Source organism: Zosterops lateralis (genome assembly GCF_965231275.1).
Source record: "Zosterops lateralis genome assembly, chromosome: 4".
Taxonomy (NCBI): domain Eukaryota; kingdom Metazoa; phylum Chordata; class Aves; order Passeriformes; family Zosteropidae; genus Zosterops; species Zosterops lateralis.
In genome coordinates this window covers 31,193,520-31,218,491 of record NC_139765.1, presented here as the reverse complement: position 1 = coordinate 31,218,491, position 24,972 = coordinate 31,193,520, and the positions used below count along the sequence as shown (strand labels likewise).

The following is a 24,972-nucleotide window of genomic DNA, read 5'->3' as shown; positions in this document are numbered from 1 at the left end:
ACAGGAGATTCTGAGAAAACCCCTGTCCATGGCTGCTTTCCAGAGAGTGACAAAAAGTATAATGCAATCAATATACACATTCATAAAACTTCCAACATTCTATAACATCAAAAAAGTTCTTAATTTAAAAAATAATTTTAAATCTTTATGTTTTCTCTGTTACTTCCAAGAAAATACTGCAACAGTTGAAGAGTTCATGTTGGTGGTGTTAGCCTGCATGTAAGGATGCAGTTTTGATTAAGACTCTAATGAGTTCTGTTGGAGTATCCTGCAGTTGAGGAATTACAAGCAAACCATGTATGAAAGAGTTTTCTTTAAAGACACACCACATTGTTATCTAATGCCCAAAAGCTGGATGTTGTCCAGCTGGTAGCCTAGGAGGATTTATCAGCTGGCATCTGATCATAAGCTATGACAGTGTAACAAGAAGCAGATCAGGCAAATGAGTTTGTATAGCTATGGAGAAGATGCTGCAGCTGCTAATTAGGCAAAAATAGACCAAGCAGAAGGCCCCACAACCAATTACATCAAACTTGATTCAATTTTAATTAAGAAAAGCTCTGTTCAAGCCTCTAGCAGGAGCCCTGTGCTTAATGCCGAAATACATCCAGATCCAAAAGAAAATAGGAAAAGCTACAGCTCTAGTCACTGTTCACTTCTCATCAAAAGGTTTTAAGACTTTCATTCTCCATATATATGCATAGAGTGGACAAATCTTGCTTTCATATGCAACTAAACCTTAGAGCAGTAACTCTGCTTAGCCATAACTCAGTGTGCTTTGCACTCCAGTTTCTAGCCTCTCTACGCATCTATATCAATTTTTACTAATAAATAATAATCCAGATTAGTTATTAGTAAGTTTATACTGAAAGGGGTCCTCATATGCTCTAATTACAATCCTAACATACCAGTGGACCCTTAGGGTTCACAGGCAAATTCAATAAGCATGCATTAACTACAAAAACAGTGCAGTTCTACATATCAGCTCTAGTGATACAAACTATTTGGTATATTATCCATGTTAACAAAGAACTGTGGAAATTTGAAAGGAACAGTGTGAAGACTTCAAATTCTGACCACTGAGCAAGTGCAAAGTTGCTCCCAATAATAAAAACTTGATTGAACATTATCAATTTTACACAAAATCAGGATCTGCTTCAGTAGTCCATTCTTACCAGACATTTCAACAGAGAACATAATAGCTTCTTGTTTTACAGATACAGGATGGACTTAGTTTAACACAGATTTTTCTGTAGAAATCAGCAAAGAAACTTTCTTTAAGAAATGCCCTTAATGCAGTTTCAATGTAAAACCTTGTAACATTCAATCAGTTCCTGTTAAGCAAGTTCCAAGAGTCCACTTTTTTAACATTAGTGGTGATGCATAATGAAACTATTAAGATTGATATTCAGTAGCATAAAAGGAAGTGCATTTTAAAGCTACAAAGATCATCTAATAGTATTTATCTTCTCAACTAATGAAATATTTTATTTGTTTTGACCAGTATTTCATTTCTCGCTTATTGCCTCAGCCATTTGAAATAACTGAATAGCAGGAGCTCTGAAGCACTACATTTTAAAGCAACTCACCTCAATAATATCTCAAATTTTAAATTTAAGAAACAGTTATAAATCTAAAACACATTTATATACTACTGCTGAAGTTCCAGCCTGTTTAAAGTTTAATTCAGTTGAAGTCTTATGTTAGTGTCCAGCTTAAACAACCTGCATACAAAATGATTAAGATGTCTATCTTTTATTAGACACATCAACTTTTGGATAATCCTTTATCACTGACACTCTGTTTATCCCTTTATATCTTTAAAAGCTATTCTGTCACATCGAAGTGACTAAAAAACTTGAACTGCAAAGGCACATTTTAATAGCAGCACATACTCTCATAGGTAGGATTCAGGTACTTATGTAAATCCCTCCAGGAAGACCTTGCTGCTTTTTGGCTGTAGTAACCTCACTGACACATCATAGCATTGTAGCTGCTTATGAGTAACTTCCTTACCCAAATCAAATTACTATTTATTGCTAAGGGACTGTGTTTTGTTACCAGACAAAGACACTAATTCAAACCCATAACCCATTAAAAAAAGGTTAGACAACTTTACCAGTGTTAGAAGTTCAACAACATCATAAGCTTCTGTAGCTGGACTGGAGAAAGGAAAAGCTCCAAACAGAAGTCTACATGTAGAGATGCTCACCAAAGTAGGAAGAGACTATAGATTACTTGTCTATTTAGTACTACCAAAACATTCTGTGCTGACCAAATTAGAAGCTGCAACATTTTTTTTTTAACATTTCCCAGATGCACAGGACCTATCACACCTTAGACCCCTATTCAAGGTTTTCCTATGATTACATTTACATTCAATACTTGCTTCACTAACCTACGAGAAAACACAATTTCCTTAATCAATAGTAAAATACTTAAGCACACTCATAACTCAAGAGTCTAAGCTTCAGCAATTATAAATTTTGTGTCATTCAATTTAATTTATACATCTGCTTGAACAGTATGCATTCAGATATGGAGCACTAACTGGTAGCATTTGACCTTCAGCAACACACTAAAACTGGGCCCTGTAATATAGGAAAGGGCTTGCAAAGTGATTATCTCAGGAAAGCCTTTGTTTAATCTAATTAGTTCAATGAATACCAGACAGATCTGCATACCAAGAAGCTGTTGTGATAAAAACTGTCCCCATACATTTTAGCTGTCATGCCTTTTAAAATGCCTATAGCTTCAAAGATACTGAAAAAATTTAATATGCTTTTGTATACTTTAGTTTGGGTGTGATCCACAGCTTCAAGCCATTACATAACACTGCAGGAGTAGGGGGAAGAAAAAAGGGAAGTTGTCTGCAATATTATTATAATGGAATATTATTACAATGTAAAGTAACTGTAACTGAGAAAGTAACCTGGAAATCGCACTGAAACAGATGAGGTCTTGTGCTCTGAAGGGTCAAACTTCTTACTGTAAGAGAGATCCTCCCACCTACTCCACAGGCTACAGAAACTCACCAGCTGTTTCACAAGGAATATGAATGAATGCTAATGAAGCAAAACGTTAATACAGAACAGTATGCATTTGCAAGTCTCTATTCTATAAGTTAAAATATGCCTGAGCAAATAGGAGCTAAATAATTTCAGTGCCATGCTATTGCTTTAGAGCAAACATCTCAGCCTGGTTTATGAAGAGAGAAGTACAAGCAGACAGAAGAACTGAGAGGCAAAGGGCACAAACTAAGTTTTTAGAATACCATCTTCACCCTTAAATATGCCCAACAGTGTTGTAATGACAAGTTTCAGTTATTACAGCCTGTGTGCTATAAATGGTAAATTCATCAAAGGTCACGACTTTTGCTTAGTTTTCAAAGAGAAATCTGATTTAATTCTGAAGCTTAATCTCCTGGGAAGCAGATGTACTTACCTATCTGAAATAAAAACTGGCCTAGATTCTGCATTGGATCTAAACACTGGTATTGTCCCTGCTCATTGCAGGGAGGTTGGACAAGATGACATTTAAAGGTCCTTTCCAACACAAATTATTCTGTGATTCTGTGATTTATGGCACTTAATGTAAGGGATTTCTGCTACCTACTGCGATTGACACTTGTAGAAACCATTTTATACATTGGTGGTTTCTTTCCTTTAAAATCCCAAATTTATTTCTTATTGAACTGATAGCAAACAAATAAGGATTTCAGTAGTCTGAAGTCAGTTTGGTAGTAGTACAAATTAACAGCGTTCACACACAGGTTCTATAATAATTTTCCTCCTATTTTGTTAGCAGCAAGGAAAAATTGTGCAAGTCTTGAAGGTGAGTTATTATGGCATGAAGGACATAAGCTTCTCTTACAAAGCAGCTTGGTCCACAGCCTCTGCCAGGAGCCCAGCAAGCAAGCAGACATTTTGTTATGCCATCAACCATCTGCACAGGCCTGTATTGCCCTGCCTTGTCCAAGCCATGGCCTCTCCCCACTCACAAAACAACTCGGCTCCAGCTGAAGTGACACCTGGATTAAGAAACAAGATCAGAAAGTGCTATACAGAACAGTCTGAGTAGGAAACTATTTTATCAAGAGTTTAAACTAATCATTATGTAACCAAGTAAAGGTAACCAAATAGACATTACTGATCCAAAAATAGACAATCTGATACAACAAGGGTTTCAGAAAAACCTATGACCAATTTCAAGGAAGATCAGACTTTGAGACATACTGGAAAATCCCAGAGGACAAAACCATTGTGATCCTCATTAAAGAAAGCATCAAGTGCTTCATGTGTTTGAAATACTAGGCTTTCATAGTCACCTACTTCATATTATATTGTTGGCTTGTGCACAAGATGACAAACACTTAAGACAAAACCGTGCAAAAGCATCAAGTTCTAAACCACTTAAACCACTTTCCTACAGTCCACAGCTCTGATCAACATTCAGGCAGCTTCTCTCTTCTACACTCACAGGCCCTGAAGCTTCCTTCTCTGTACTTCCTTTTCCTAGGTTCATCTACTTTCTGCTCTGCGATGACACTACAAACTAAAGGCTACATTCGAGCGGTCTGTTTGCAATACAAGGCTACTCCAGTTTAAGATTATAATCCCAGTGGAAAAAAAAAAAAAAAAAAAGTCTTTTTCTGTCCCATCCAGAATAATTTTGAGTGTGTTCAAGTGCCTAAAATGCATTTACTGCATGTGTCAGCTTCTTCATTTAACTTGAGGTGAGTAAAGCTGCCAAAATTTGGACTAAGGCAGCTAATAGCTGAAGGCAAATCTACAGGTGTTTAAAATGCAAGAAAAAAATGTTTGCTTAAAGCCCATCAATATTTTCCTTTCCTTCACATCCACTGAGTCTTAAATAAGATGAAGGCTTTCAAGTCTCTTAACCCTGCACAGTTTAGGATAATTATGCTGTAAATGAAGTTCTTTAAACAGATCTGTCATATTAATAGCTAAATATATAAATCTAAATGTGCATTAAAAAAAAAAAAAAAAAGCAGTAAAGTCATCCATTAAAAAATATCGCATTACTAGGTTCATGAACAACTTTCCACACTTTTCTCATCAACATTTGTCAAAACCATATAGACAAAAATGACAAGACAAAGCTGAACTTTTTCAAAAAGATAGGGTGGTAGTATGGCAACCAGCTCACTGAAATTATGCATCATAAGGCTACAACAGAGTTGACTGGCATTCCCAATGTGCAAAATGTGTTCCTGTCAGAAACCCTGACAGGTGTGTGTTAAATGAGGCATATGACATCACTATGTGCAACTAAGTTTCAAGTAAAGGTAAAGTGAGATGGTACCAAATTTCATCCAACAGAGATGGAGTTGGATCCCCAGATTTCAGTCACTTGTGTTCAAAGCTCAGAGCAATGCATCCAGCTGGTCAGTTCTGACAATGTCAGCAAACCAGCAGCTGACTTCATCAGTTATTTCTACTGGTCTTGAGAAATCTTTTCACCTTTTTTCACAGAACTTATATTTACCATTTCATCCTGATTTGAACACTCCCATTTATTTTTTTTTTCCTTTCAGAAAGTAGTCTTTTATGCTAGTATCCATTTATACAGAGCAGGAGGCTTTTGACTGTGATCATGGTTCATGACATCAAAGAAATGCAAAAAGCTCTTTAGATTTATGAGCCTTTAGGCAAAAGGCAAAAGTCCATTCTCTTACCTGATTTTTCTTGTATTCAGGAAACTTCAAAAGAAATTTAAAATTAGTCTTAAAGCTACTAGGAAATACTTATGCCTGTGATATTAAGCCTAATTACTTCCATAAAGTCAGTCTGTATATAACCAATTCCTTTCTATTAGAGCATTAAAATTAACTTAGGTAAAGTTTTAAGGCTTTTCTTGCTATTTTGGACTATCTTACTGCTGTATATAAACAGTACCACAAAATAGTCTATATGCTCATTGAACCATAAACAGGTACTATACAAATCGTGATATTACTGTGGTAAAGGATACATTTATAATCCTCAAAATCATCATCCCAACCAAGCAAGGGTCTGGAATGTAAGAAAAAATAAAACAAAAGCCTCAGGTCTGGTCATCCATCTCAATGAGCCCACATTATAATGCTAAATTGGATATATGTTTTGTCCTCTCATGGCCAAAGTTTAAGAAGCTTCCCTCTTGGCCTGTAACAAGCCAGTCTGAGAACTCTCATATTCAGATTTTTCACAAGCCTTCTGGAAATACCAGACCACAGTATACCCTTATCCTTAAACCCTCAAAGAGCCTTACTTCTTCAGAAATCTATATTTTGACAGCTATGCTAGCTTCTCCTGAATGTCATTAATTCCTGCCTGCCAGAAATACACCAAATAAACTGAATAAAAGAGTCATTCTGAGAAAATCCCTTTCAAAAGCTGCAATTACATTTGTCGTCTTCTCTTCCTAAGGAGACAGAAGGGTTTTTAATTCAAATATCATAATTAGTCCATACTTGAGCAGCACTTTGAGAAATACTTCACAACTTCACTGCATCTGCTGGTTATGGCAAGAGGTTCAGGGGTCCTTTTAGTTTTGTGGGGTTTTTTTGTTTGGTATGGGGTGGTTTTTTACCTCAATATTTGAATTTGAGAATCCAGTGTACAGCTTTGCAGAAATACAAAAGTGAAATCTATTGCAAAATTCTTTATTATGATTATATTTGTCATACCTTTAGCTCTTTTTGAAAAGCTTTTAAAGCTTAGGTCACTAATCCATTCTACTGGGCCTCCAGTACAGTGTAAGAAGCATGTTCAGTAGGTTTCACCTCAGGGTATTTTCTGACATATTTTACAATTTAGTAAGGCTATATGCTGCTTTATCCTTCAGGGACATCTCCAGTTTCAAAACTAGTCTTTCCCCATGATAATACTTTTCCATCTCTCTGAAGTCTGACACCCACTTAAAGGCTAGGTTGTCATGCTGCCTGCACTGTCACACACTTCTGGCTACTCCAAACTTTCTCATTTATGCAGGGTTGGTTGCTGGTCTGGGATTGTTTTACACACACTGAAGCATTACTGCATATAGCCATTGGCACCTGTCTGTAGAATGATGGTAAATTAACTGCTCTGCGATCAGAACACACACGACAATCCCATGTCCACTATCCAATATAAGATAATAAAGACTTCTCTCAGGAGTTTACTTCTTTAACATAGACAGGGAATATATAAGCAGTGTTAGTAGACAGAATGCACAAAGCTGAGATTTCCATCACAGCATTTTGTAACTAACAAAGCAGCATGTCTGTCACATCCTCAGGTGACCAAAGGTATGGCTGTGCTACAGTGACATGGTGTAACACTCTCCCTCACAGAGGTCCTGAAGCAGTTCATTATTTGACACTAACAACACTGCAACTTACACCTGCCACCCTTATCCTTTTGCATTGGGAAAAGCCATCAACTCTGCCAGCTGCATTAATGAAGTAATAGAGTATGGGAGGTCTGCTGTTCCAATAGCCACACAGGCAACCCCAGGCCCAGACCACACACTTCTTGTGTGCTTTTCTACTCTTCTTTACAGCACCTCGGCCACTGAGAGAAGGTATTTCAGTTTGGGTCCTGCTCTAAGTCCATCTCTCATGAGATATACAGAACTCCAAATAGTTTTGGCACTTCTCCCTTTACTAACATCTTTTTCTTCTTTTCTCTGCTCTTGCTTTCTCCATGTACTTCTATGACCTTTAAAAACAATTTTCTTTCCTAGCCATGAAATCTGCCCCTCTCCAGGATCCAAGGAGAAAGAAAGCACAATGCCACGTTGCCAAGCCTCCTCTCTCCCACTAACTGTGATGGTAGCCATGCATTTCAAGGCTCTCCATCTCTGAGTGGGCTACTTGTAGCTGTGTGATGCAGACAGCTGTAATCCAAAAAGGATCTCCCTCACCTCAGTGAAAAAAAATAAACAGCAGCATTTCTACTGTCTGAACAAGTTTCCCCACAAGACACCAGGAGGAGCTTCTTTATTTGTAGAAGTCATACAAGCAATGTGGATAAGCCAACTTAAGGGACAAGATATACATACAGCTAATGCTAGAAGCATCTTTATCATGGAACTCCATGGCTGCAACCTTTAAGATAGCATTAAATCTCCCTTCACGGAAAGGTTCCTCTTCTCTCTGTTATTTCAAGTTGTAGTGGGTTGAGCAAACCCAAGAGAGAAGTCAAGTGACACGCCACTAAACAAATAGCATGGTACATCACTTTCCAGTGAAGGGCAGACACTGTTAGTTTGGACTGAACAGCAAGTTCACCTGACTGTCTGCTCAAGCAGATTAAGTAAATTTAATTAATTTCTCCATTTTGATAGGCTATATAAAATTGTTATACAAACTGGCTACATGCAATTAATAATCACAGCTTCATTTCTGAAGTATTCAGTTATGAAGAACTTCATTGTGCATAACTCTTTAGATTTCTGAGATTACAAAGACATTAGTGCTAGATTAATTAATTAGAAAAAAGAAAGCAACTCAGGAAAAATGCAAATAAAACCATGCTCCATGATAATATTTATAGTTCCTATGCCACACAGTAAAGGAAATCCTGTCTCCAGTTTCCCATAAACCAAAGGCTTTAAGTCTTCACTACCATCAGTGGATCCTAATGCACTTTGCAGACAGTTATGCTTCCAGTCTAATAAACAATCATTCAAATTATGAGGGAGCTAGGTGTCTAATTTAGCTCTGGCACAAGTGCCCCAGGTAGGGAAAGCCCATGCTTTGAAGAACTACACTGCAACCAGCCAAACCTACTCAGTGCTGAGGATGAGCTGTTAGATTCTCTTCACTCCCTGCCCTATGAAAGCACAAGGCTAGAGAACTGAAGTGGCAAACACTCAGGCACTCAGACCCCTGGAGCATAACTACCTTTGGCATACCCAGCGAGGTGTCAGTCTTCTGATGAGGCAGCTCTGAATCCTCAGTGGCAATTGCTAGTTTAACAAGCTTAATATTTGTCCTTCCAAAATATGGTATCTGGATTGAGAGCCTAATGCATTTGGTGCATCTAAATGCTCATAGTTCAGCTGCAGCTGACCCTCAGGGCCAAGAGCCTACCCACCCATGAAGACTACAGGTCATCATTCTTACACAGCACAGTCAGACATATTTTGTTCCTTCTACACAAAGCTACTTCCCACAAGTGTTTGTTTTACAGTGGCACATTGTAACAGTGTGCAACTTGGCAATCATTCTGTTTCTAGTGATAACAAAAGCATACAGTATCTCTGAAGAAAGGGAATTGGGAAAGGCAGTATCAGCTTCTCCACTCAAGTGACAGATTTCCAGCATCTTGCTGAACTTGTCCATGTTATTACTGCTGATGGCACAAACTCCTTAAATAACCAAGATTTGTATGTTCAGCTCATGGCTTCCAACAGACTTCCTCAAAGGCCCAGCACCATTGCACATCTGACTGTATCACACCTTGGCTCAGCATGAGATTCCTTCACTATACAGCTGAGTAAGGGCTCACAAACCAACTCTTGTTAAGTCAGAAGCCAACTATATTTCTAATCTAAAGCCTGCAACTCACAAATTTCTCTTATGCTGCATGCAGGTAAAGCAGAGTAAGGAAGACAAGAGCTTCCTCTAGCCTGAGGCGAGTAAAACTCAGTGAAATGCCTTTTTCCCCAGTGAAGAGAAGTGACTGGGAAGATCAAGTATCATGAAACAAACAAAAAATGACATAGCACCATGAAGCAAAATATAACATGAATTACCCAAACTCCCACAGTTAGGAGCTCAGTCTTTCTGAAGGTAATTTTGGGAGATTCTCTGTTCCTATTGCTCCACTTTCCTAAGCAAACTCCTGTATCTCTGTTTCCCTCAAAGGATGCTATCAGCTCGTTCCTCAGCATTTTTAATAGATCCTTAAGCTTGAATGACACAACATTTGGAGAAGAGAATGCAGACTACTAGGAAGCAGCTGTGCTAGGACTGCTCTCCAAAAACCTGCTTTTCAGTCCCATTAAGGATGATTTATTTTAATTAGTTTTTCAAGGGAAATATAGAAAGAAGCCATCTGAAAACCTATATAATTAAGCATTATTTTAGTAGCCTTTCAAAAAAAACCCCTCCAACCTTACTTGATGTAGACAAGACTTATAAAAATCTAGTGCAAGCACGAAATCTGCTAGTAACAAGTAGCAGACTTGTTATTCACACTTTCAGACCTGAGGTAAGGAAAACACTGGTAAGGAAGATGAAGTGACACTTAATGAAGAGTCCTACACAGTGAAAACAAACCATACACCTCATTTCAAAGTTATTATGAATTTGGCTTAACCAGCACAGGAATTCAAATCTGTACAACATGACAAGCAGATTGACACCCAAGTTCCACAATGGTCTCTAACCTATTAACTTCTTAGTTTCATTTTACTTCCATTATTTGTTTTCCATTTTCTCCTTTTCTCAAGGAAAGGGATGTTTTAAGAGAGACCAAAATTTATACCAATGAACTCCTAAATCTCCTTCATGGTAATTGAGACATAGCAGCACAGCTTCTAAACAATGTTCCCAGTTCACCTTCAGAAGAAACAAGACAAAAAAAAAAAAAAAAATTATACTGAGTTTATATGTAGTTTTTCATGTTGCACTCAGTTGCTACCAGTAGCTAGCAGCTTGCTCTAGATTACTAATAGCAAGTTGCTACTTAGTGTGTCATACCCCTGCTACAGGAGTCAGATTTTTGTATGCATCCATTGCCTTTGAAATCTTCTGCACTAACCAATACAGCATGAAATTAGGGAACAGGTTGGTTTGTTTTTTGGTGGTGTCTTTTTTTTTTTTTTTGGGGGGGGGGGGTGGGGGAAGCTAGGATTGGGGTGGTGGTGGTGGAAAAACTAATTTTGTTGGTATTTGAACAGTTGAGAGCAGTTATCTAATAAAGGAAGTCAGCAATATGATCAAAGAATATACAGTCAGAATCCAGAATCAAACTAAGTGTGAAAGAACAAACAATTTTAGGCAGTTACATAGCTGTCTGTCAAAGTCACAATCTAGTTTGATGTGTGATGCTTCAGGCACACAATTAAGCTAAACAGCTTTCAAGACAGCTTTCTTCCTTAAAACTGAAAAAGTAGGTAGTTACTAAAACATTACCTTGTTGTTGAGCAATTATTATTGAAATAAGCCATCAGCTGTCACAAAGTATTTTTCACAGAGCAAATATTTTTAAGTATTTAAGCAATTACATCATGGCAAAATTGCCCACAGGAAGCCTAAAACAAGCTATTATACTATTTTAGGATACTTTAAGATCAGGATTCTCCAACTCCTTAATTTGGAGATTTCTGAAACATATTATTAGACATTAGTAAAAAATTGATGCATTTCCCTGTGCATAGAGAATTCTCTATTGTTCTTGTTTAGGAAGACCAGGGTTGAAGGCAGACATTGCTAAGCTAAATTTAATAGCCTATATTATGGACATATATGAGTTGTGGTTTGATTGTCAACTTACATGATTATTAAAATAGAACTTTGGACATAAAAAAATATTGAGCATGGCAGTAAAACTGAATTCTGATTGTCCAAGTCACAGGGATAAACTTCAAGAACTTAATCCACAATAGCAGAGGAAGAAGAGAATATTTGGTAGAGGGAATGCACTTGCTGTGAGAAGACAACTTGTTCTAACCCCTGTGTGAAGCTGTGGGCAACTGTCTGGTTTTTTGCAGCCAAAGAGTCCCTTCTCATAGAGCAAAGCCTGAAGACATCTGCAAACAGCCACAGGTACACCCAAAGAGAAATTCAACAGAAGGAACTACAGTGGCTGCACTGAATTCTTAACTGAGTTTAAGCAGTAGTTTTACTGTTCTGGAATATTTTACAGTTAGGAATTGTACAAGTGAAGTGTCAGGACAAAAGACTATTTTCCAAGAGATGAATCTTGCAGGGTCAAAAATCCAGAAAATCTCCTCAGACTTCGCAACCAGGAGCCAGGCTCCACATCCCAAGGCTCAAAGGTTCTTGTTCAGAGACATTTTGAATTAGCAAATGGTAAAAAGGCTGTTTGTTTTATTATTCCACTTATCTGGCTACAGACCAGGGAGGGTTACTCTTCTAGTTCTCTGAAACTGTTAAATTGTCAGTGAATTCCACAGACTGAAAGTGACCAGAGCAGTAGTACAATAGAATAATAATATCAGAAAACAAGATAACAGAATGAACTACATTGGCATGTTAAGACGTCTATTGACATCCAAGTACAAATGTTTTGATTATGTTCATTTTATATATATATATATATATACATATATATACACACACGCCAAGACTTTTTTCAAGCCCAAACTTCTTCCATTCTGGCTGGGAATTTTTATATTGACTATAGAAAGAAATAGTATCAGAATAAGCAAATAAAGGTATTTGGCACTCTGTGGAAGTAGTTAAGTTTTCTTCCCCCATGTGAGGCTTCTCATCATAGCTCCTCATGTACATATAGAGCACAATACCTATAAAAGTGGAGCTTAGATGTATACTTAGATGCATAACTAGATGTACAAGTATTTTAATGGATAGCCCCATGCAATTGTTGATACACAAAAACAGATCAGACTACAATTACAAAGGTATATACAACACCAGTGTTTACCATTATAGCAGGAGATAGCATCTGAGACACCTGATTAGCTTTCAGCAACTATTTGTTGACCCATTTTTCAGGAAAATCCCTCTTCTATTCATTAAAACGTTCTTAACACAGAATTACACACAGGCATATTTGTAAGAGGTGCTACTCAGCTATTTAAGCTTATGAAAGCTACTTTTGCAGAGCCAGCAGAGGGAGTACAGACATCATTTTACTTATCAGCTGTGAAAAAGATATCTTGTAAGAAAGCACTAAAAGAGCTGTGCCTGCAAATCTAATGCACTTAGTTTAAAGCATGCCAAGAACTTCCTCGGTCTTTCATAGACATGTATGTCAATGGGCAGTAGAGTTGGTGTTTTGTTTCTAATCCTCAACCAGCCGTCACATCTTAAAAGTCTCATACCTGATGAATGGCAGAGCAACTCTAACAGTACTAACAAGTACCATAAGGTCTGATGCTTCACATGCATAAAAAGAAAAAACAAACAAACGACAACAAAAAAACTATCAAAAAACCTCAACAACCAAAACCATCATATAGCTGCAATTCAAGTTTTTATTCCTATGGATTCTGCTGTTTCTCGGTTTCTGAAAAACCTAACCCTTTTAGTTGTCCATTTCTTAGAAAACAACTTCACCTGGAAGACAAGCTGAAAAACTCAACCCTTCGAGACAACTTCAAGCAAAGGAGCCAGGAAGTCACATAGGAGCACTGGACTAGAAGGCAACAAACAGTAAACTTTTCTGCTGATATTCACAGGCACACAGCTCCTGGCAAATCTGGTTTTCCACAGCCTCTGAGGCAAGAGCCCTGCTGCTTTATTTAGCATTTCCATTGATCAGCCTGCTTTGGAGTTGACAATCACGACTGAACAGTGTTGATACAGTGGTGGCTGTGGGAACAGTTTTGGAAAGGGAAAGAGGCTCAGAGCAGACAGATTGATAGCTTGTTGCCATCTCATGGAGGTGAACCCAAAACTCTAGGCCAACATGAGACAAAACACCTTCCTAGCAAAAACTCCACAAATGGACACCCACATTTTTTAGTCTACAAAATTGACTGGATTTTAATTTTTTTCTTAAATAAAGTCCACATTTCTTAACTTGTTGGTATGAGGCTAAGCTCATTAAAAATTCTTTCCAATCTTAAGCATTTATCCAATAATTTTTTGGGGTGGCTATTTCTAAGTTTCACTATTTAGAAATCCATATATGAGAAACTCATACAAGCGCAATAAACACCTTTGTCTCAAGGTTTCCTCTAGAAGAACAGCAAAACACTCCTCCTCCCAAAGAAAAGATAAATTTCCATCATCTTAAACTTCACATGAACTTTAAAAAGCTTTGACAGCTTGAATCATTAGATTTTGATTACTACCTACCAAAGAAGAATGTGCCTGTAGCTACATAATTTAGCCTTCACTTGTTTCAGGTTTTAAAAATAGAAGAACCACCCTTCAGCAAATTACATGGCTGTTTCTTCTCCCCATCTACATGAAAGTGGCGTTCACTTCTCAGCTTTGTTTTCACGTGGCAGATTCACAAAATTAGTAAGTCAGAGTGGGCTGAACTGGTTCCCCTCTTACAGAGCTTACATGATATTTTATAGCTGACTAAAAAGTTTTACCCCTATCATGCAACAAAGCCACCTCACAGTTTTGCTGCTGAAACTCAGAGCTCCTGCAGTGTTCTCCATTTGTGTGCTATGCCTGGGTGGTTCCCAGGACTCCAGCTGCTCAATACATTCTATGCAGAGCAACCATAGCAAGGAAAGCCATGCCATGCTTCTTCCATCACAAGCATGGTAACGATCAAGTATCAGGATGCATACCAACCACTCCAATCACCCCTTCCTTCCCCAAGTCACTGCAGTCTCTTGTGACAACAGTGAAGTTCCTGCAGGTACACAAAAAGCTTATACAGATAGTAAAAATGCTTTTTTGATCAGGAAGAATGGTTATCTAACCAGACTCACTACACAGATAATCCAATGCCAGTGGCAACTCAAAATACGGCACAGAACTCCAGTGAACCTGCTTGAGTGAAGTAAATATGAAACCATACTCACAGGAAACATACCACAAATTCTAATTCATCCGGCAACTGGAGCCTTGCTAAGCTCCCAACTAACCATGTTTGTAACACACTTCACATTTGAGAGGCTGACATTAGGCTTCTAATCAGCAAGTTAAGACACAGAATCCATTTATATAAAGTAAGTAGGGTGTGGTGGAAAGGGCTGAAAAGCCCCTTGAAACATGAGCACTTCCTCTTGGTGAAGTTTCTACAGCAAATTCTACAGAATTTTATACTTTAGAATCACTACAGCTGCCTTCAAGAATCTACAGAGGCTTGTTGTTATCTCAGTTTTTAACCTGAAACCCTTCCATTTAGTACACAGCTGAACAACCACTGATTCTAACATTAATCATTCCCCAAGATTTAGTACTTCAATAATTGGTAATAGCATGCAGCAGATGCAAGAGCTTTTTAAAAAGTCAGTGTTGAAATTGTGCTCTTCCCCATCACCTGTTTTCACCCTCTGAAGGGTCTATCTCAAGTTCTGAAGCCTGTGCACATTTCATGGGTTAAAATTTTACACTCCCTCCATTATATGCAAGATTCACCTGACCAAATGGGAACACCTACCTCTAAGGTAGGCACTTCAGGTGGTTTTTGTAAATAAGCAATGGAAAAATGAAAACATATATATCAAAATATTAAATTCAGGCACGTAGGACATGATCTAAAATAGTCACATGAATCTCATCTTGGATGCGCTTGTGTCGCTTGAGCAACAGAAGCAGCCCAGAGTGACTAGTTTCAGTTTTTTAAGACGCTTATGTAAGTGGCCAGGATTGCTCTGCCAAAGTTAAGCACAGTCGGCTGGGCTGAACTCGCATATCAAGCAGCTGCACTACCATGTCAGAGCAAGAGGAAGGATGTGGCTTCACAGTTAGTTTAGGACTACCCAAGCCTGTGCTACTGCCAGAAGGTACAGCCCTGAGCCAGCACTGCCGTTCACCTCACCTCAAGGTCAGGGGACAGCCCCAGATGAGAGCCAGTGACAAGGAAGACAGCAACAACACCAGCGGTTCCTCCTGAAGGTCACACAGTGACAGGGACTGCCCCTTCCAGCCAGCACCGGCCTCATCAGCTCAAGTCAATCATGGAAGCTCTTCTCCACACCCCCACTCTCACCCTGGGAAAAAGGTGACCCTAGGTGCACCTGCCCTCCAAGGGCCCACTACAGACCATCACCAGGGTCCCTCTTCAGCCTTCCCCTTTCCAGGTCAAGCAAAGCCACCTCACTGTACTTCTCCCCACACACCACAGGACAGCCCCTCATCGACTGCCAGGAGAGGTGCAAAACAAGGCACCATTTTTGGATGTGGCTTCACAAGCACGACTAAAGGCAAAAGCCACTTGGTCACACTCCTGCTCATGCTACCCAACATGGGCCAGTATCTCCTGCAGAGGAGAGCCCTGCAGCTGGCTCAAGGCTCCCTGTCCTGCAGGGTGGCCAAGACCCTTCCTACAGGCATCCTCCTCCCTGTGGCAGGGTACAGATGCCAGCCAGCCTCAGCTCTCCTGTTCATCCTCCCTCCAGGAATCTAGGCCATGGAGTAGCCCTACTACCACGTCACCATTTTCAGCTACTGTCAACTGAGATAGTGAGAGGAAAGCCCATTAGAAGTGTTTTACTTTGTCAGCTCAGCAATGCTCAGGAGGGGCCTCTGTCATCTCCTCACCAGGAGCCTGAAATTGGCCTGTTTTACAATTGCTGCTTTAAATAACATGCATTAACTTTGCCCAGTTCAAAGCATTTTGCCCAGGGTTATATATACAACTTCATTCTCCATATTAATTTCTGTAGCCTTAGATTTGACTATCAACAGAAGGCAAATATAAAGCTTTGAGCCTATGCAAATTTAGTGTTGAAGTTTTGGAATGAGAGGTTCATCTATCAAGAATGTTACAACTATCTTCCCAGAAAATATGAAGTAGTCCCCTCAAGCATACATCCCTTTTATTTTTCTATCTGGTAGACCAATTTCCTGAAGGTAGTACAACACAGTTTTAGGTGTCAGACTTCACACAACCAAGACAACTTTTTCTAAACCATTTTGCTAATATGGTTTGAGGAGCTGCTGTCTTGTGCACGGTAACACCAGGATCAACAAGAAAAAAAGAAAGCCATGCACAAATTACTCACTCACAAGCAAGACTTAGCATGTACCACTGTTTCATATGCTGGTATTTAATTTTGGATGTAAGTGTTTTTACCAAAGTTCTTTCAAAAGCTTCCTATAACCTGGTATGCATTGCAGAGTGGGTGATTCTGTATGAAGGATAACTCCACTCTAAGTGCCTCCACTACCAGTAAACAACGCACATACACACAAATCCAGAATAAAGGACCATGCTTTTCTCAAATCCCGGAGAATTTAGTCCTTTATTCCCAAATCTCTTTCAAATCACTTTAGAAATACAGCTCTAGTTTAGGAACAAATCCTTAGATCTGCTGTCACCACAACAAGATCCACCTATTATCAAAATGCATCTGAAAGCAGACTCTGCGTAGATGTCAAGATGTTTCACTATGCAAAGCTAGCTCATTGCAGAATAAGAAAAATCACTGTCAATGTTAACTACATGGATTTGAGAGCAGAAATAGGTGAACACGAGCCGAAATGATTTGCGTTATTAATAAAGCAGAAGTAAAGCAGTTGTGCTAGCAGTGGTAAAGCACCTTCCTTACTCTCTTCTCCAGCTGTCAGTCTCAACTATGCATATTTGAAAGCCATCTGGCACAAACTCTGACAGCCAGTTTAAATCATTTCATGTTTCATACAGCCTCAACTGAGTGAGGCTGGTAGATACTGCTCTAATTAAAGTATTGATTTGCACTATGTTCCATAGGCTTCATGAAGTTCTGCACCAGCTTCATTCCCAAGTGAAGAAAAAATGGCAGATCTAAGCAATGTAAAGCACTTTGAAGTGCAATATCAACACTGATAGCAGTAGCACCTGGATGAAAGCAAAGAAACTCCTGTTCAATACATATATTAAGATCCTGATCTACTATCTACTAGATCTAAATAACTAGAAGAAATTCAAAAATACCACTCTTTCTTAAACAGTTTAAGGATCAACCACACCTGCCACATTTTCTACCCATTTATTGTTACTATCTATTCGTAAATAGAGTTCTCTATGTAAAATCATCAGAAAGCAAGTCTGGATGCTCAACACAACAAGCACAATTTCTCTTCCTCCACTGTAGTATCAGAAACCACCCAGCCATATAGTTCTTCTGTTTTAACAAATATACTTTCATGGAACATTATTAGTTGAAAACTGGCACTCAAACCACTCTCCCTTCTACTGTCAAAACAATAACTTCAAGTTCTCCCATGTGAAAAGGTTAACACTCTCCAGAGAATGGCTTCACACAACTACTGCACAAGGGGGAACATTCCCAACCACCAATCCAAAGATTCGTGTTGCTTTTCTCACATGATCCTCACTTCTCAACTTGGAGAGACCAGCTTGTGCACAAAGATTGTGTAACAAAATGTCTAGTGGTGCACTGAGTACACTGAAAGGGGCAGAGATGGCACAAAGGAGGAGGGAATTACTGCAGTTAGCCTAGGATGGAAATTAAAGTAGCCATGAGGCCACCTCAGCCAGCCCATGAAACTTTGCACTCACAGTCACAAGCTAAAGAGGCAATTAAAAATGATGCTCTCTCTGTTCTCAGTCTCTTGGATTATGCTGATCAACAAGCAGCTTCAGAAGGCCACCATAAAAGTCTGACAAAGTTTTGGAATATTAAAAAAGCATCAAACATTAACAGAAGTGACTAACAAATCTTTTGATGGCGACTTAAAAGACTCTTATCTCCTGAAACACCTACCATATAAACCAAATGTTTTTTAAGCTTCTGGAGAGTCACAGTGACCACCTTCAACTTTTTAGGACATTCTACAAATATTCTTTTTAAAAAGCGTGCTGTAGCTACAAGACTTCTTTATTGTTAGTGGCCTAAGCTCCTTATTTCAATAAAGACCATAGCACTAAGGTTATTTCTTTCTACAGGGCAAAAACTCCATCAAATACAGCTAATGACTCTTCCTCCTCTCCCCATTTGGAGTCAGCAGTTGTTTTATTTAAAATCTAGACAGAAGCCAAAATACGCAACACATCCTTGTATTTGCAGAGACACAGGGGCAATCCTGAAAGAGCCATGCAGACAAGCCACCAGTCACTGGTCAAATAACAAGTGAAAAAAGTTATGTGATTTCTACATAAAGGCACATCTGTAACGCTCCAGCAAGGAGTGTTTGATTTTTCTTTCACTGCTGTACATGATGTAAAGGTGATTAAGTTCATCTTTGACTCAAAAATCTTAAAATGGATATTAAAGTTTTAATGAAGACATAAGCAGAAAAAGAGCACACCACTATAACCCTTGGGGTGCACATCCCAGAAGCTGCTTAAAGCAGAGTGAGATGAATCATCTTTCCTGCCTTGAGTTGGGGTTTGTTGCTATCAACTATGCAGAATATGGTACATCCTGGGCCGCCTCTGACCAGACACTGTACACCAAATGGTGAGAAAGCAATAGCGTTGTTTTCCCTGCTGCTACCTTATCTTTCTGTGAATATAAGGGCACAAGTAAGGGTAGCAGATTACAAGTGATAGGCTCCCAGAAGTGTGTTTTAAGAACATGGTGTTTCCTGTGCTCACTGGGAATTAACACAACATCCAGCTCATGCACAATATTAAAAAGAAAAGAGACATTCAAACCACTGAAGTCCACTGTAAATTTGAGGCCATGCAGAAACTTACCTAACTCTCTTCTACAAAGCAGCATCAGATTATAGCCAACAAGAAGCCAGGGCAACACCTAGTGCTGAGACTGGTCATGCTGTAAGTGGCAGAACCAGCCAGGCTTAGTGGCCAGCACCAAAGTTTATCAAATGTCATCCTCAAAATGCATCTCTGCACTCTTTAACTGCACAGTACAGTTGCTAACACCAGTAAGGAGGAATAGATTTTCTTTCTCAGTCCATTCCCCTTCAAAGGCAAGGCAGATGTTATTTGTCTGCTTTGTAATAGCAATTACATATTATCTCTTACTGGACAAAAAAAAGTTATATTTATTTTCAGATCTATTTCTGATTTCTTTTTAAATGCCTCCTACATTTTCCTTAAATTTCTTCTCCCACAAGACCTTTGAAAAACCAATGGAAAAAGCCTCATACCTACTTTGCAATTCACCAAAATTAAACTAATAACACCTCCTGCTGTCATCTGTCAGTTAGAGTAAGATTTATAAGTGGCAGCAAAAATAATCTTCATAACGTTTACTGGAATATCAATAGCTTGAACAGACAGATCCTTCAAAGACACTGCTCATATCAAGTGAAATCTGTCATGAAAACTAAAAATTCATTTTAATTAACTGTATTTGAAAGCCTGATAATTTAAAAATAAAACACAAACTGGACAATATCATGTGTTTGTGCAGAAATTACATTCTGTGTGAGTAGGTGCAACTGTTCCAAGATGGGTTAATCTAATATTTTGCCTGTTGATTTCATTGTACATGCCACCTCCTGGAAATCCTCCTTCTATACTGCTCATTATCATTGCTCACATCTTTTGTGTGAAACTGCTGAACACATTTTTATTTTTTACATGCATTAACAGATGTTTGGAGGACTTAATGAGCAAAAAATTCTTACTTACTTTTTTATCACTCTGCTGTTCAATTAATGAATATGTTCTTTTCAGCTAACTGAAGCCCAAGTTAGGAGAACACAAATACTAGATACTGAAAAGTGAAGGAATCCAGTCTTTATGAAGGCAAGCTATTTTGAATTAAATTACTAAATCTTAATGCTTGTGAGAAATACCCATCCTCTACATAAAGCATCATAGGTTCACTTCTCTTTTTCAAACCAGCAACAGTATCACCTCATCTCTCCTGCCTCCCTGGTTCTTCGATCTGTTAAAACTTTGCAAGAAGAAATAAAAATGTCTTCAGAGAAAATTTAACAGGTTTGAATAAAAGAGCAAAAAAAAAATCTGCTTGAGACTATTGCACACACTCTAGAAAGCCAGTAGGCAGAGCCAATCCTAGCTTTTTGAACACAATTCTGCAACTCCTAGATTTTATCTAGTTTTTAATTAAAATACTCTATAGAGAAAGATCCTTATCTCCTTAACTGCAACTTTTAACAACTCTCATTATTATTACTTATTTTAAGACAAGTAGAAAATACTAGAGAATACAAATTTAAGACTATTACTGCAATTTTATTGATTCTTTTGTAATAAAGTAAGCATGCATTTCTATAACAGGGATCTCTTATATATTCGAGCAGTCTTCCTTATTTCTCGAAAGATATTTAGTTTTAAATGCCCAGGACTAAACATAGCTGTTTGTTATTCTGCATTAAATTTTGTTAACTGACACCTGACTTCACCTTTCAATAAAACACGAATCCCTTTTTGCACTAGTATTATTTTCCCTTTAATAACAGAAGAGAACATATATAAAAATAAAGAGTTCAAACACTGAAAGACATTACTGAGGTCACATTTCAGTGGTAAAGAATGCCATTAATATTTAGTCTACCTTAATGGAAGAAATTCGAGTTAGAAGATACTTTAGGTTATCTTGTCCACCCTCAAGTCAAGGGAGACTTGCTTGCTATGGCATGTTATTGATTGTTTTGCAGGTTCATTATGAACTTGTCAGTTAATAGTAAGTTCCCAACTCTAAAATCTTAAATGTCGATAAAGTTAATTCTTCAAAAGCATCTGGTTTTGAGGTACAGATGAAGCCTATGTTTCCTCCTTCTTGGTATCATCTCATTATTACCTCTCATTTATCACATTCTTCTTTCCAAATAAATTCAAACCGTTTGAAATAAAGATAATAGTAGTAATTACTAGACCTTTGTGCCTTTGCTACAGGACACTTTCAAGCGTCTCAATTTCCTTTGAAGCTTTCTACAACACAGTTTAGAGGTTTGCAATTTTAACAGCTGACAGAAGTTCTCTATATTGTGGTCCACAAAAGAGTGACTTTCTAAATGAGACTCTACCTTTAGACTACACTGGATTTTAATTTGCAGGATCACCCCCAGATTATTAGCTGAATATGTATTACATGAATGGGGATCTCTTCCTTGTGCATTATCTGTATGTAATGCAACTTTGTGTAAGAAACTGATACACAGTTTACTCAATGCTAATGGGACAGAAGTCTTGTTTTCTCCTTTAAAGTCCCAAAAACATTTGCTTAATATGCAGAAGTCACAGTATGTGTGCTTACAAATAGTACATCCAAAATTGCCTTTAAAATTTGTTTTGACTTACATAATTTTAATAATACACATGGTTTTCCATGCGTTTTTCTTTGAGTGGATAGAAGTAGTAATGCTGCAATTTAGCACTGACATAGGAACATCGATTGGGAAAACCTGCAAGTATCTGTACACAATACAGGATCCATGTTTCCTTCAGCTAACTGAGCCTGGGTCGGTTACCACAATCATCAGTAGGAGCAGCAATAAATTGAACCACACAACGATGCTCTTCCAGACTGAATATTTCACATTGAAGTGTATGAGTTTTTTTCCTCACTGAATTCAGTGACCACTTTTTCCACTGACACCGAGAGTTTCCATTCATTATGCCATAAGTATTAAAGTCCTAGTACACTGGAAGTTATTCCTGCCAGAAGAGCCAATGGTTTAAAGATACACAAGTTTACTTCTATTGGAATTAACGATTCGTGATGTTTGGAAGAAATACTTGAAAAGCACCAACAAACAGCCGGAAAAAAAAGTAGCCCTGGCTATAGCTACAGCTACCACCGTCTGAACACACAGTATCATGAACCAAGGAATTGGCAAGTTATCTAGCCAACACCTTTCCAAGCACTTAAACACATTATTTTAACCCAAATTCATTGGGACCCAGGAATGTTTTAGAGATGCTGCAGCTTTTCTACAGGCGGTGGTTTTCCAAAGGCGCACTCACTTCACTCCCCGGGAAGTCAAGACTGGCAACCACTAATGATGGAAGATATTTCACAACCACAGTGGGCTTGGAACTTGACTTTTAAGAAGGGACATGATTCGAACAGTCACCTAGCCAGTCACCTTTGGAGCACTGTGAGGCGAGATACCCGCGGACGTTCTCTAAATGACGGTTTCAGACACAGCATTAAGGTACAATCTCCAGTTCCTTCTGAACAGACCTTGAGAAGAAAGCCTCAGCAACTGAAGTTACAAATTTACAAATGCCATATAGAACAGGTATTTAAAGATTTCTGAAACGTGGATCTTAAAACGACATGAAAAAAAGCCCCCAAAATTTTATTACTGTTCATGTCTGTCGTCACCAGCCGCTACAGTTTAAAAAATCAAATGTAAAATATATTTCTGTGCAGTATGGATCACGCACAGCACTACACAAACGCCTATTACAGCTGAACTAATACACTGCCCCTCGGGCTGCAAACCCTGGGGCAGACTCAAGCACAGCTCTCCCTTTCTTAAACGCTTCCCCGGGCTCAGAGTGAGCCCCTTCCTGCCCCTCGTGAACACCGCTCGCCCGGGCGCTCTAAAGGAAACGCTCTCGGGGACCACAGACCGCTTTTCACCAGATCTTCCTCTCAAAACCTTTAAGTCCTTCCGACCTCAGCCGTTACGGGCTGCCCGAGGGGCCGGGCAGGAGGGCAGGGCAGACGCGGACACCCGCCCGCCCCACTGCGCCCCATGGCGAGCGCTGCCCCGCCAGGCCAGGCCATCCCCGGCGGCGGCTGCAGCCCGCTCCCAACTCACGTGGTGCGCAGCCAAAGGTTACCCGCAGGGCCGGGACGAGGATGACACCGCCGTTAGAGGCGCTTCCCACCGCGGAGCGGCCGCGGGCGGGGACGGGCTCAGCCGCGGCGAGACGCCCCCGAGGGCTTCGCTCTCCCGGGGCCCGGAGCGGCGCCGCATCCCCTCCTCGTCCGCGCCCGTCGATGAGCAGCCCGGCCAGGCATCGATAAATCAAACCGGCCCGTCCGCTCCGACGGAAAGCCGCGTACGACTCGGCCGCGGCCAAAAACACCGCCCCGGGGGCGCGGGGGGCGGGCGAGGGAGGCAGGAGGCGGCGGGCGAGGCTGCGCGGGTGCCGGGCTCCCAGCCCCCGCGGGGCGGCCAGGCGCCCGGGATGTCGGTGTCGTGCTGCCGCAGCGGGCTAATCCCGGCTACTTAACCCGGCGGGCGGCGGGGGCTGAGCACCACCTTAATCCGCGGCGTGTGCGCGCCCGCCCGCCGGGAGCTCGCAGGGCCGTGCCGTGCCCGCCCGCGGGGTCCCCGACGGCGCGGCGGCTCAGCCCCACATCTGCCGCCCTCAAGGTCACGCCGCGCCCCGGCTCACACGGCGGCGGCCAGGTGCGCGCTCCGGTTACCTGCGGGGAGCGCCGCCGAAAGCCCGGGAGCGCGGCACCCGGTCCCCCCGGCCCCGCCGCCCCCCGAGCGAGCCCGGCGCGGCTCGCAGCCCCGCGGCGGGAGGGGAGCGGAGCGGCGCTGCACCTGCCGCCGCGCTGCCGCCCGCCCCGGCCCCGTTCGGCCGGCCGGAGGAGAACCGCCCGAGCCGCCGCCGCCGCCGCGCTTACCTCCGCGCCGTGGGCCGACACGGCCGCCAGCCGGGGCCGGGACGGGGCGCCCGTGAACCTGACGCCGCCCGCCCGCCCGTTCGCTCGTTCTCTCGCTCGCCGAGCGCACAAGGTCCCCGCGCTCCCCGCCCTGCCCACGGCCGGCCCCGCCGCGCCGCCCCCGCCCTGCGGCCGCGGGGAGGGCGGGAGAGGGGGCGGGGGGGAACCAGCCACCGAATTGGGGAGGGAGGGAAGGAGGGAGGGAGGGGGCACCGGCGCGGGGAGAGCCGGGGGAGGAGAAGGGAGGAGGGAGGGGGGTGCGGACCGCCCACCCCGCCCCCGTGGCCTCACCGGCAGGAATCGGCGATTCGCCCTCCTGGCGGGCGCTCCCGCCGCCGCCGCTCCCGGGGCCCGCCCGCCTCCTTTCCCCCGCATGCAGCGGGCAGCGCCGAGCCGCGCCGAGCCCCTGCGCCGCAGAGCCACCGCTACGGGCGCCGGGCGCCACCGGGCAGGGCGGGGCGGGCCGGGGCGGAGCGCCGCGATCCTCCCGCCCCCCGCCTCCGCCCGCCGCGGTCACTCACTCACCGCCCGCCGCCCCCTCCGCTCCCGCCGCCGCCGGTCCCGCCGCCTCCCTCGCCGCCTGCGGAGCGCGGCCACGTGACGGGCCCTGGCTCGGCCCGG

The 24,972-nt window shown here is 41.3% G+C and overlaps 1 protein-coding gene across 3 annotated transcripts in view; it reads right to left on the bottom strand.

Moving 5' to 3' along the window:
* Positions 1–24,726, bottom strand: part of ATP2B1 (ATPase plasma membrane Ca2+ transporting 1) — a 63,201-nt gene extending 38,475 nt beyond the window's left edge. For 2 of the 3 annotated variants that reach the window (XM_083859935.1, XM_083859937.1), the window contains exon 1: positions 24,313–24,387. The gene's annotated coding sequence lies outside the window, so the exon portion shown is untranslated. Of the gene's footprint in view, positions 1–24,312; positions 24,388–24,642 lie in introns of those variants that run through there. The other variant, XM_083859936.1, reaches the window with a different exon arrangement.
* Between the last annotated feature and the right edge of the window lie 246 nt (positions 24,727–24,972).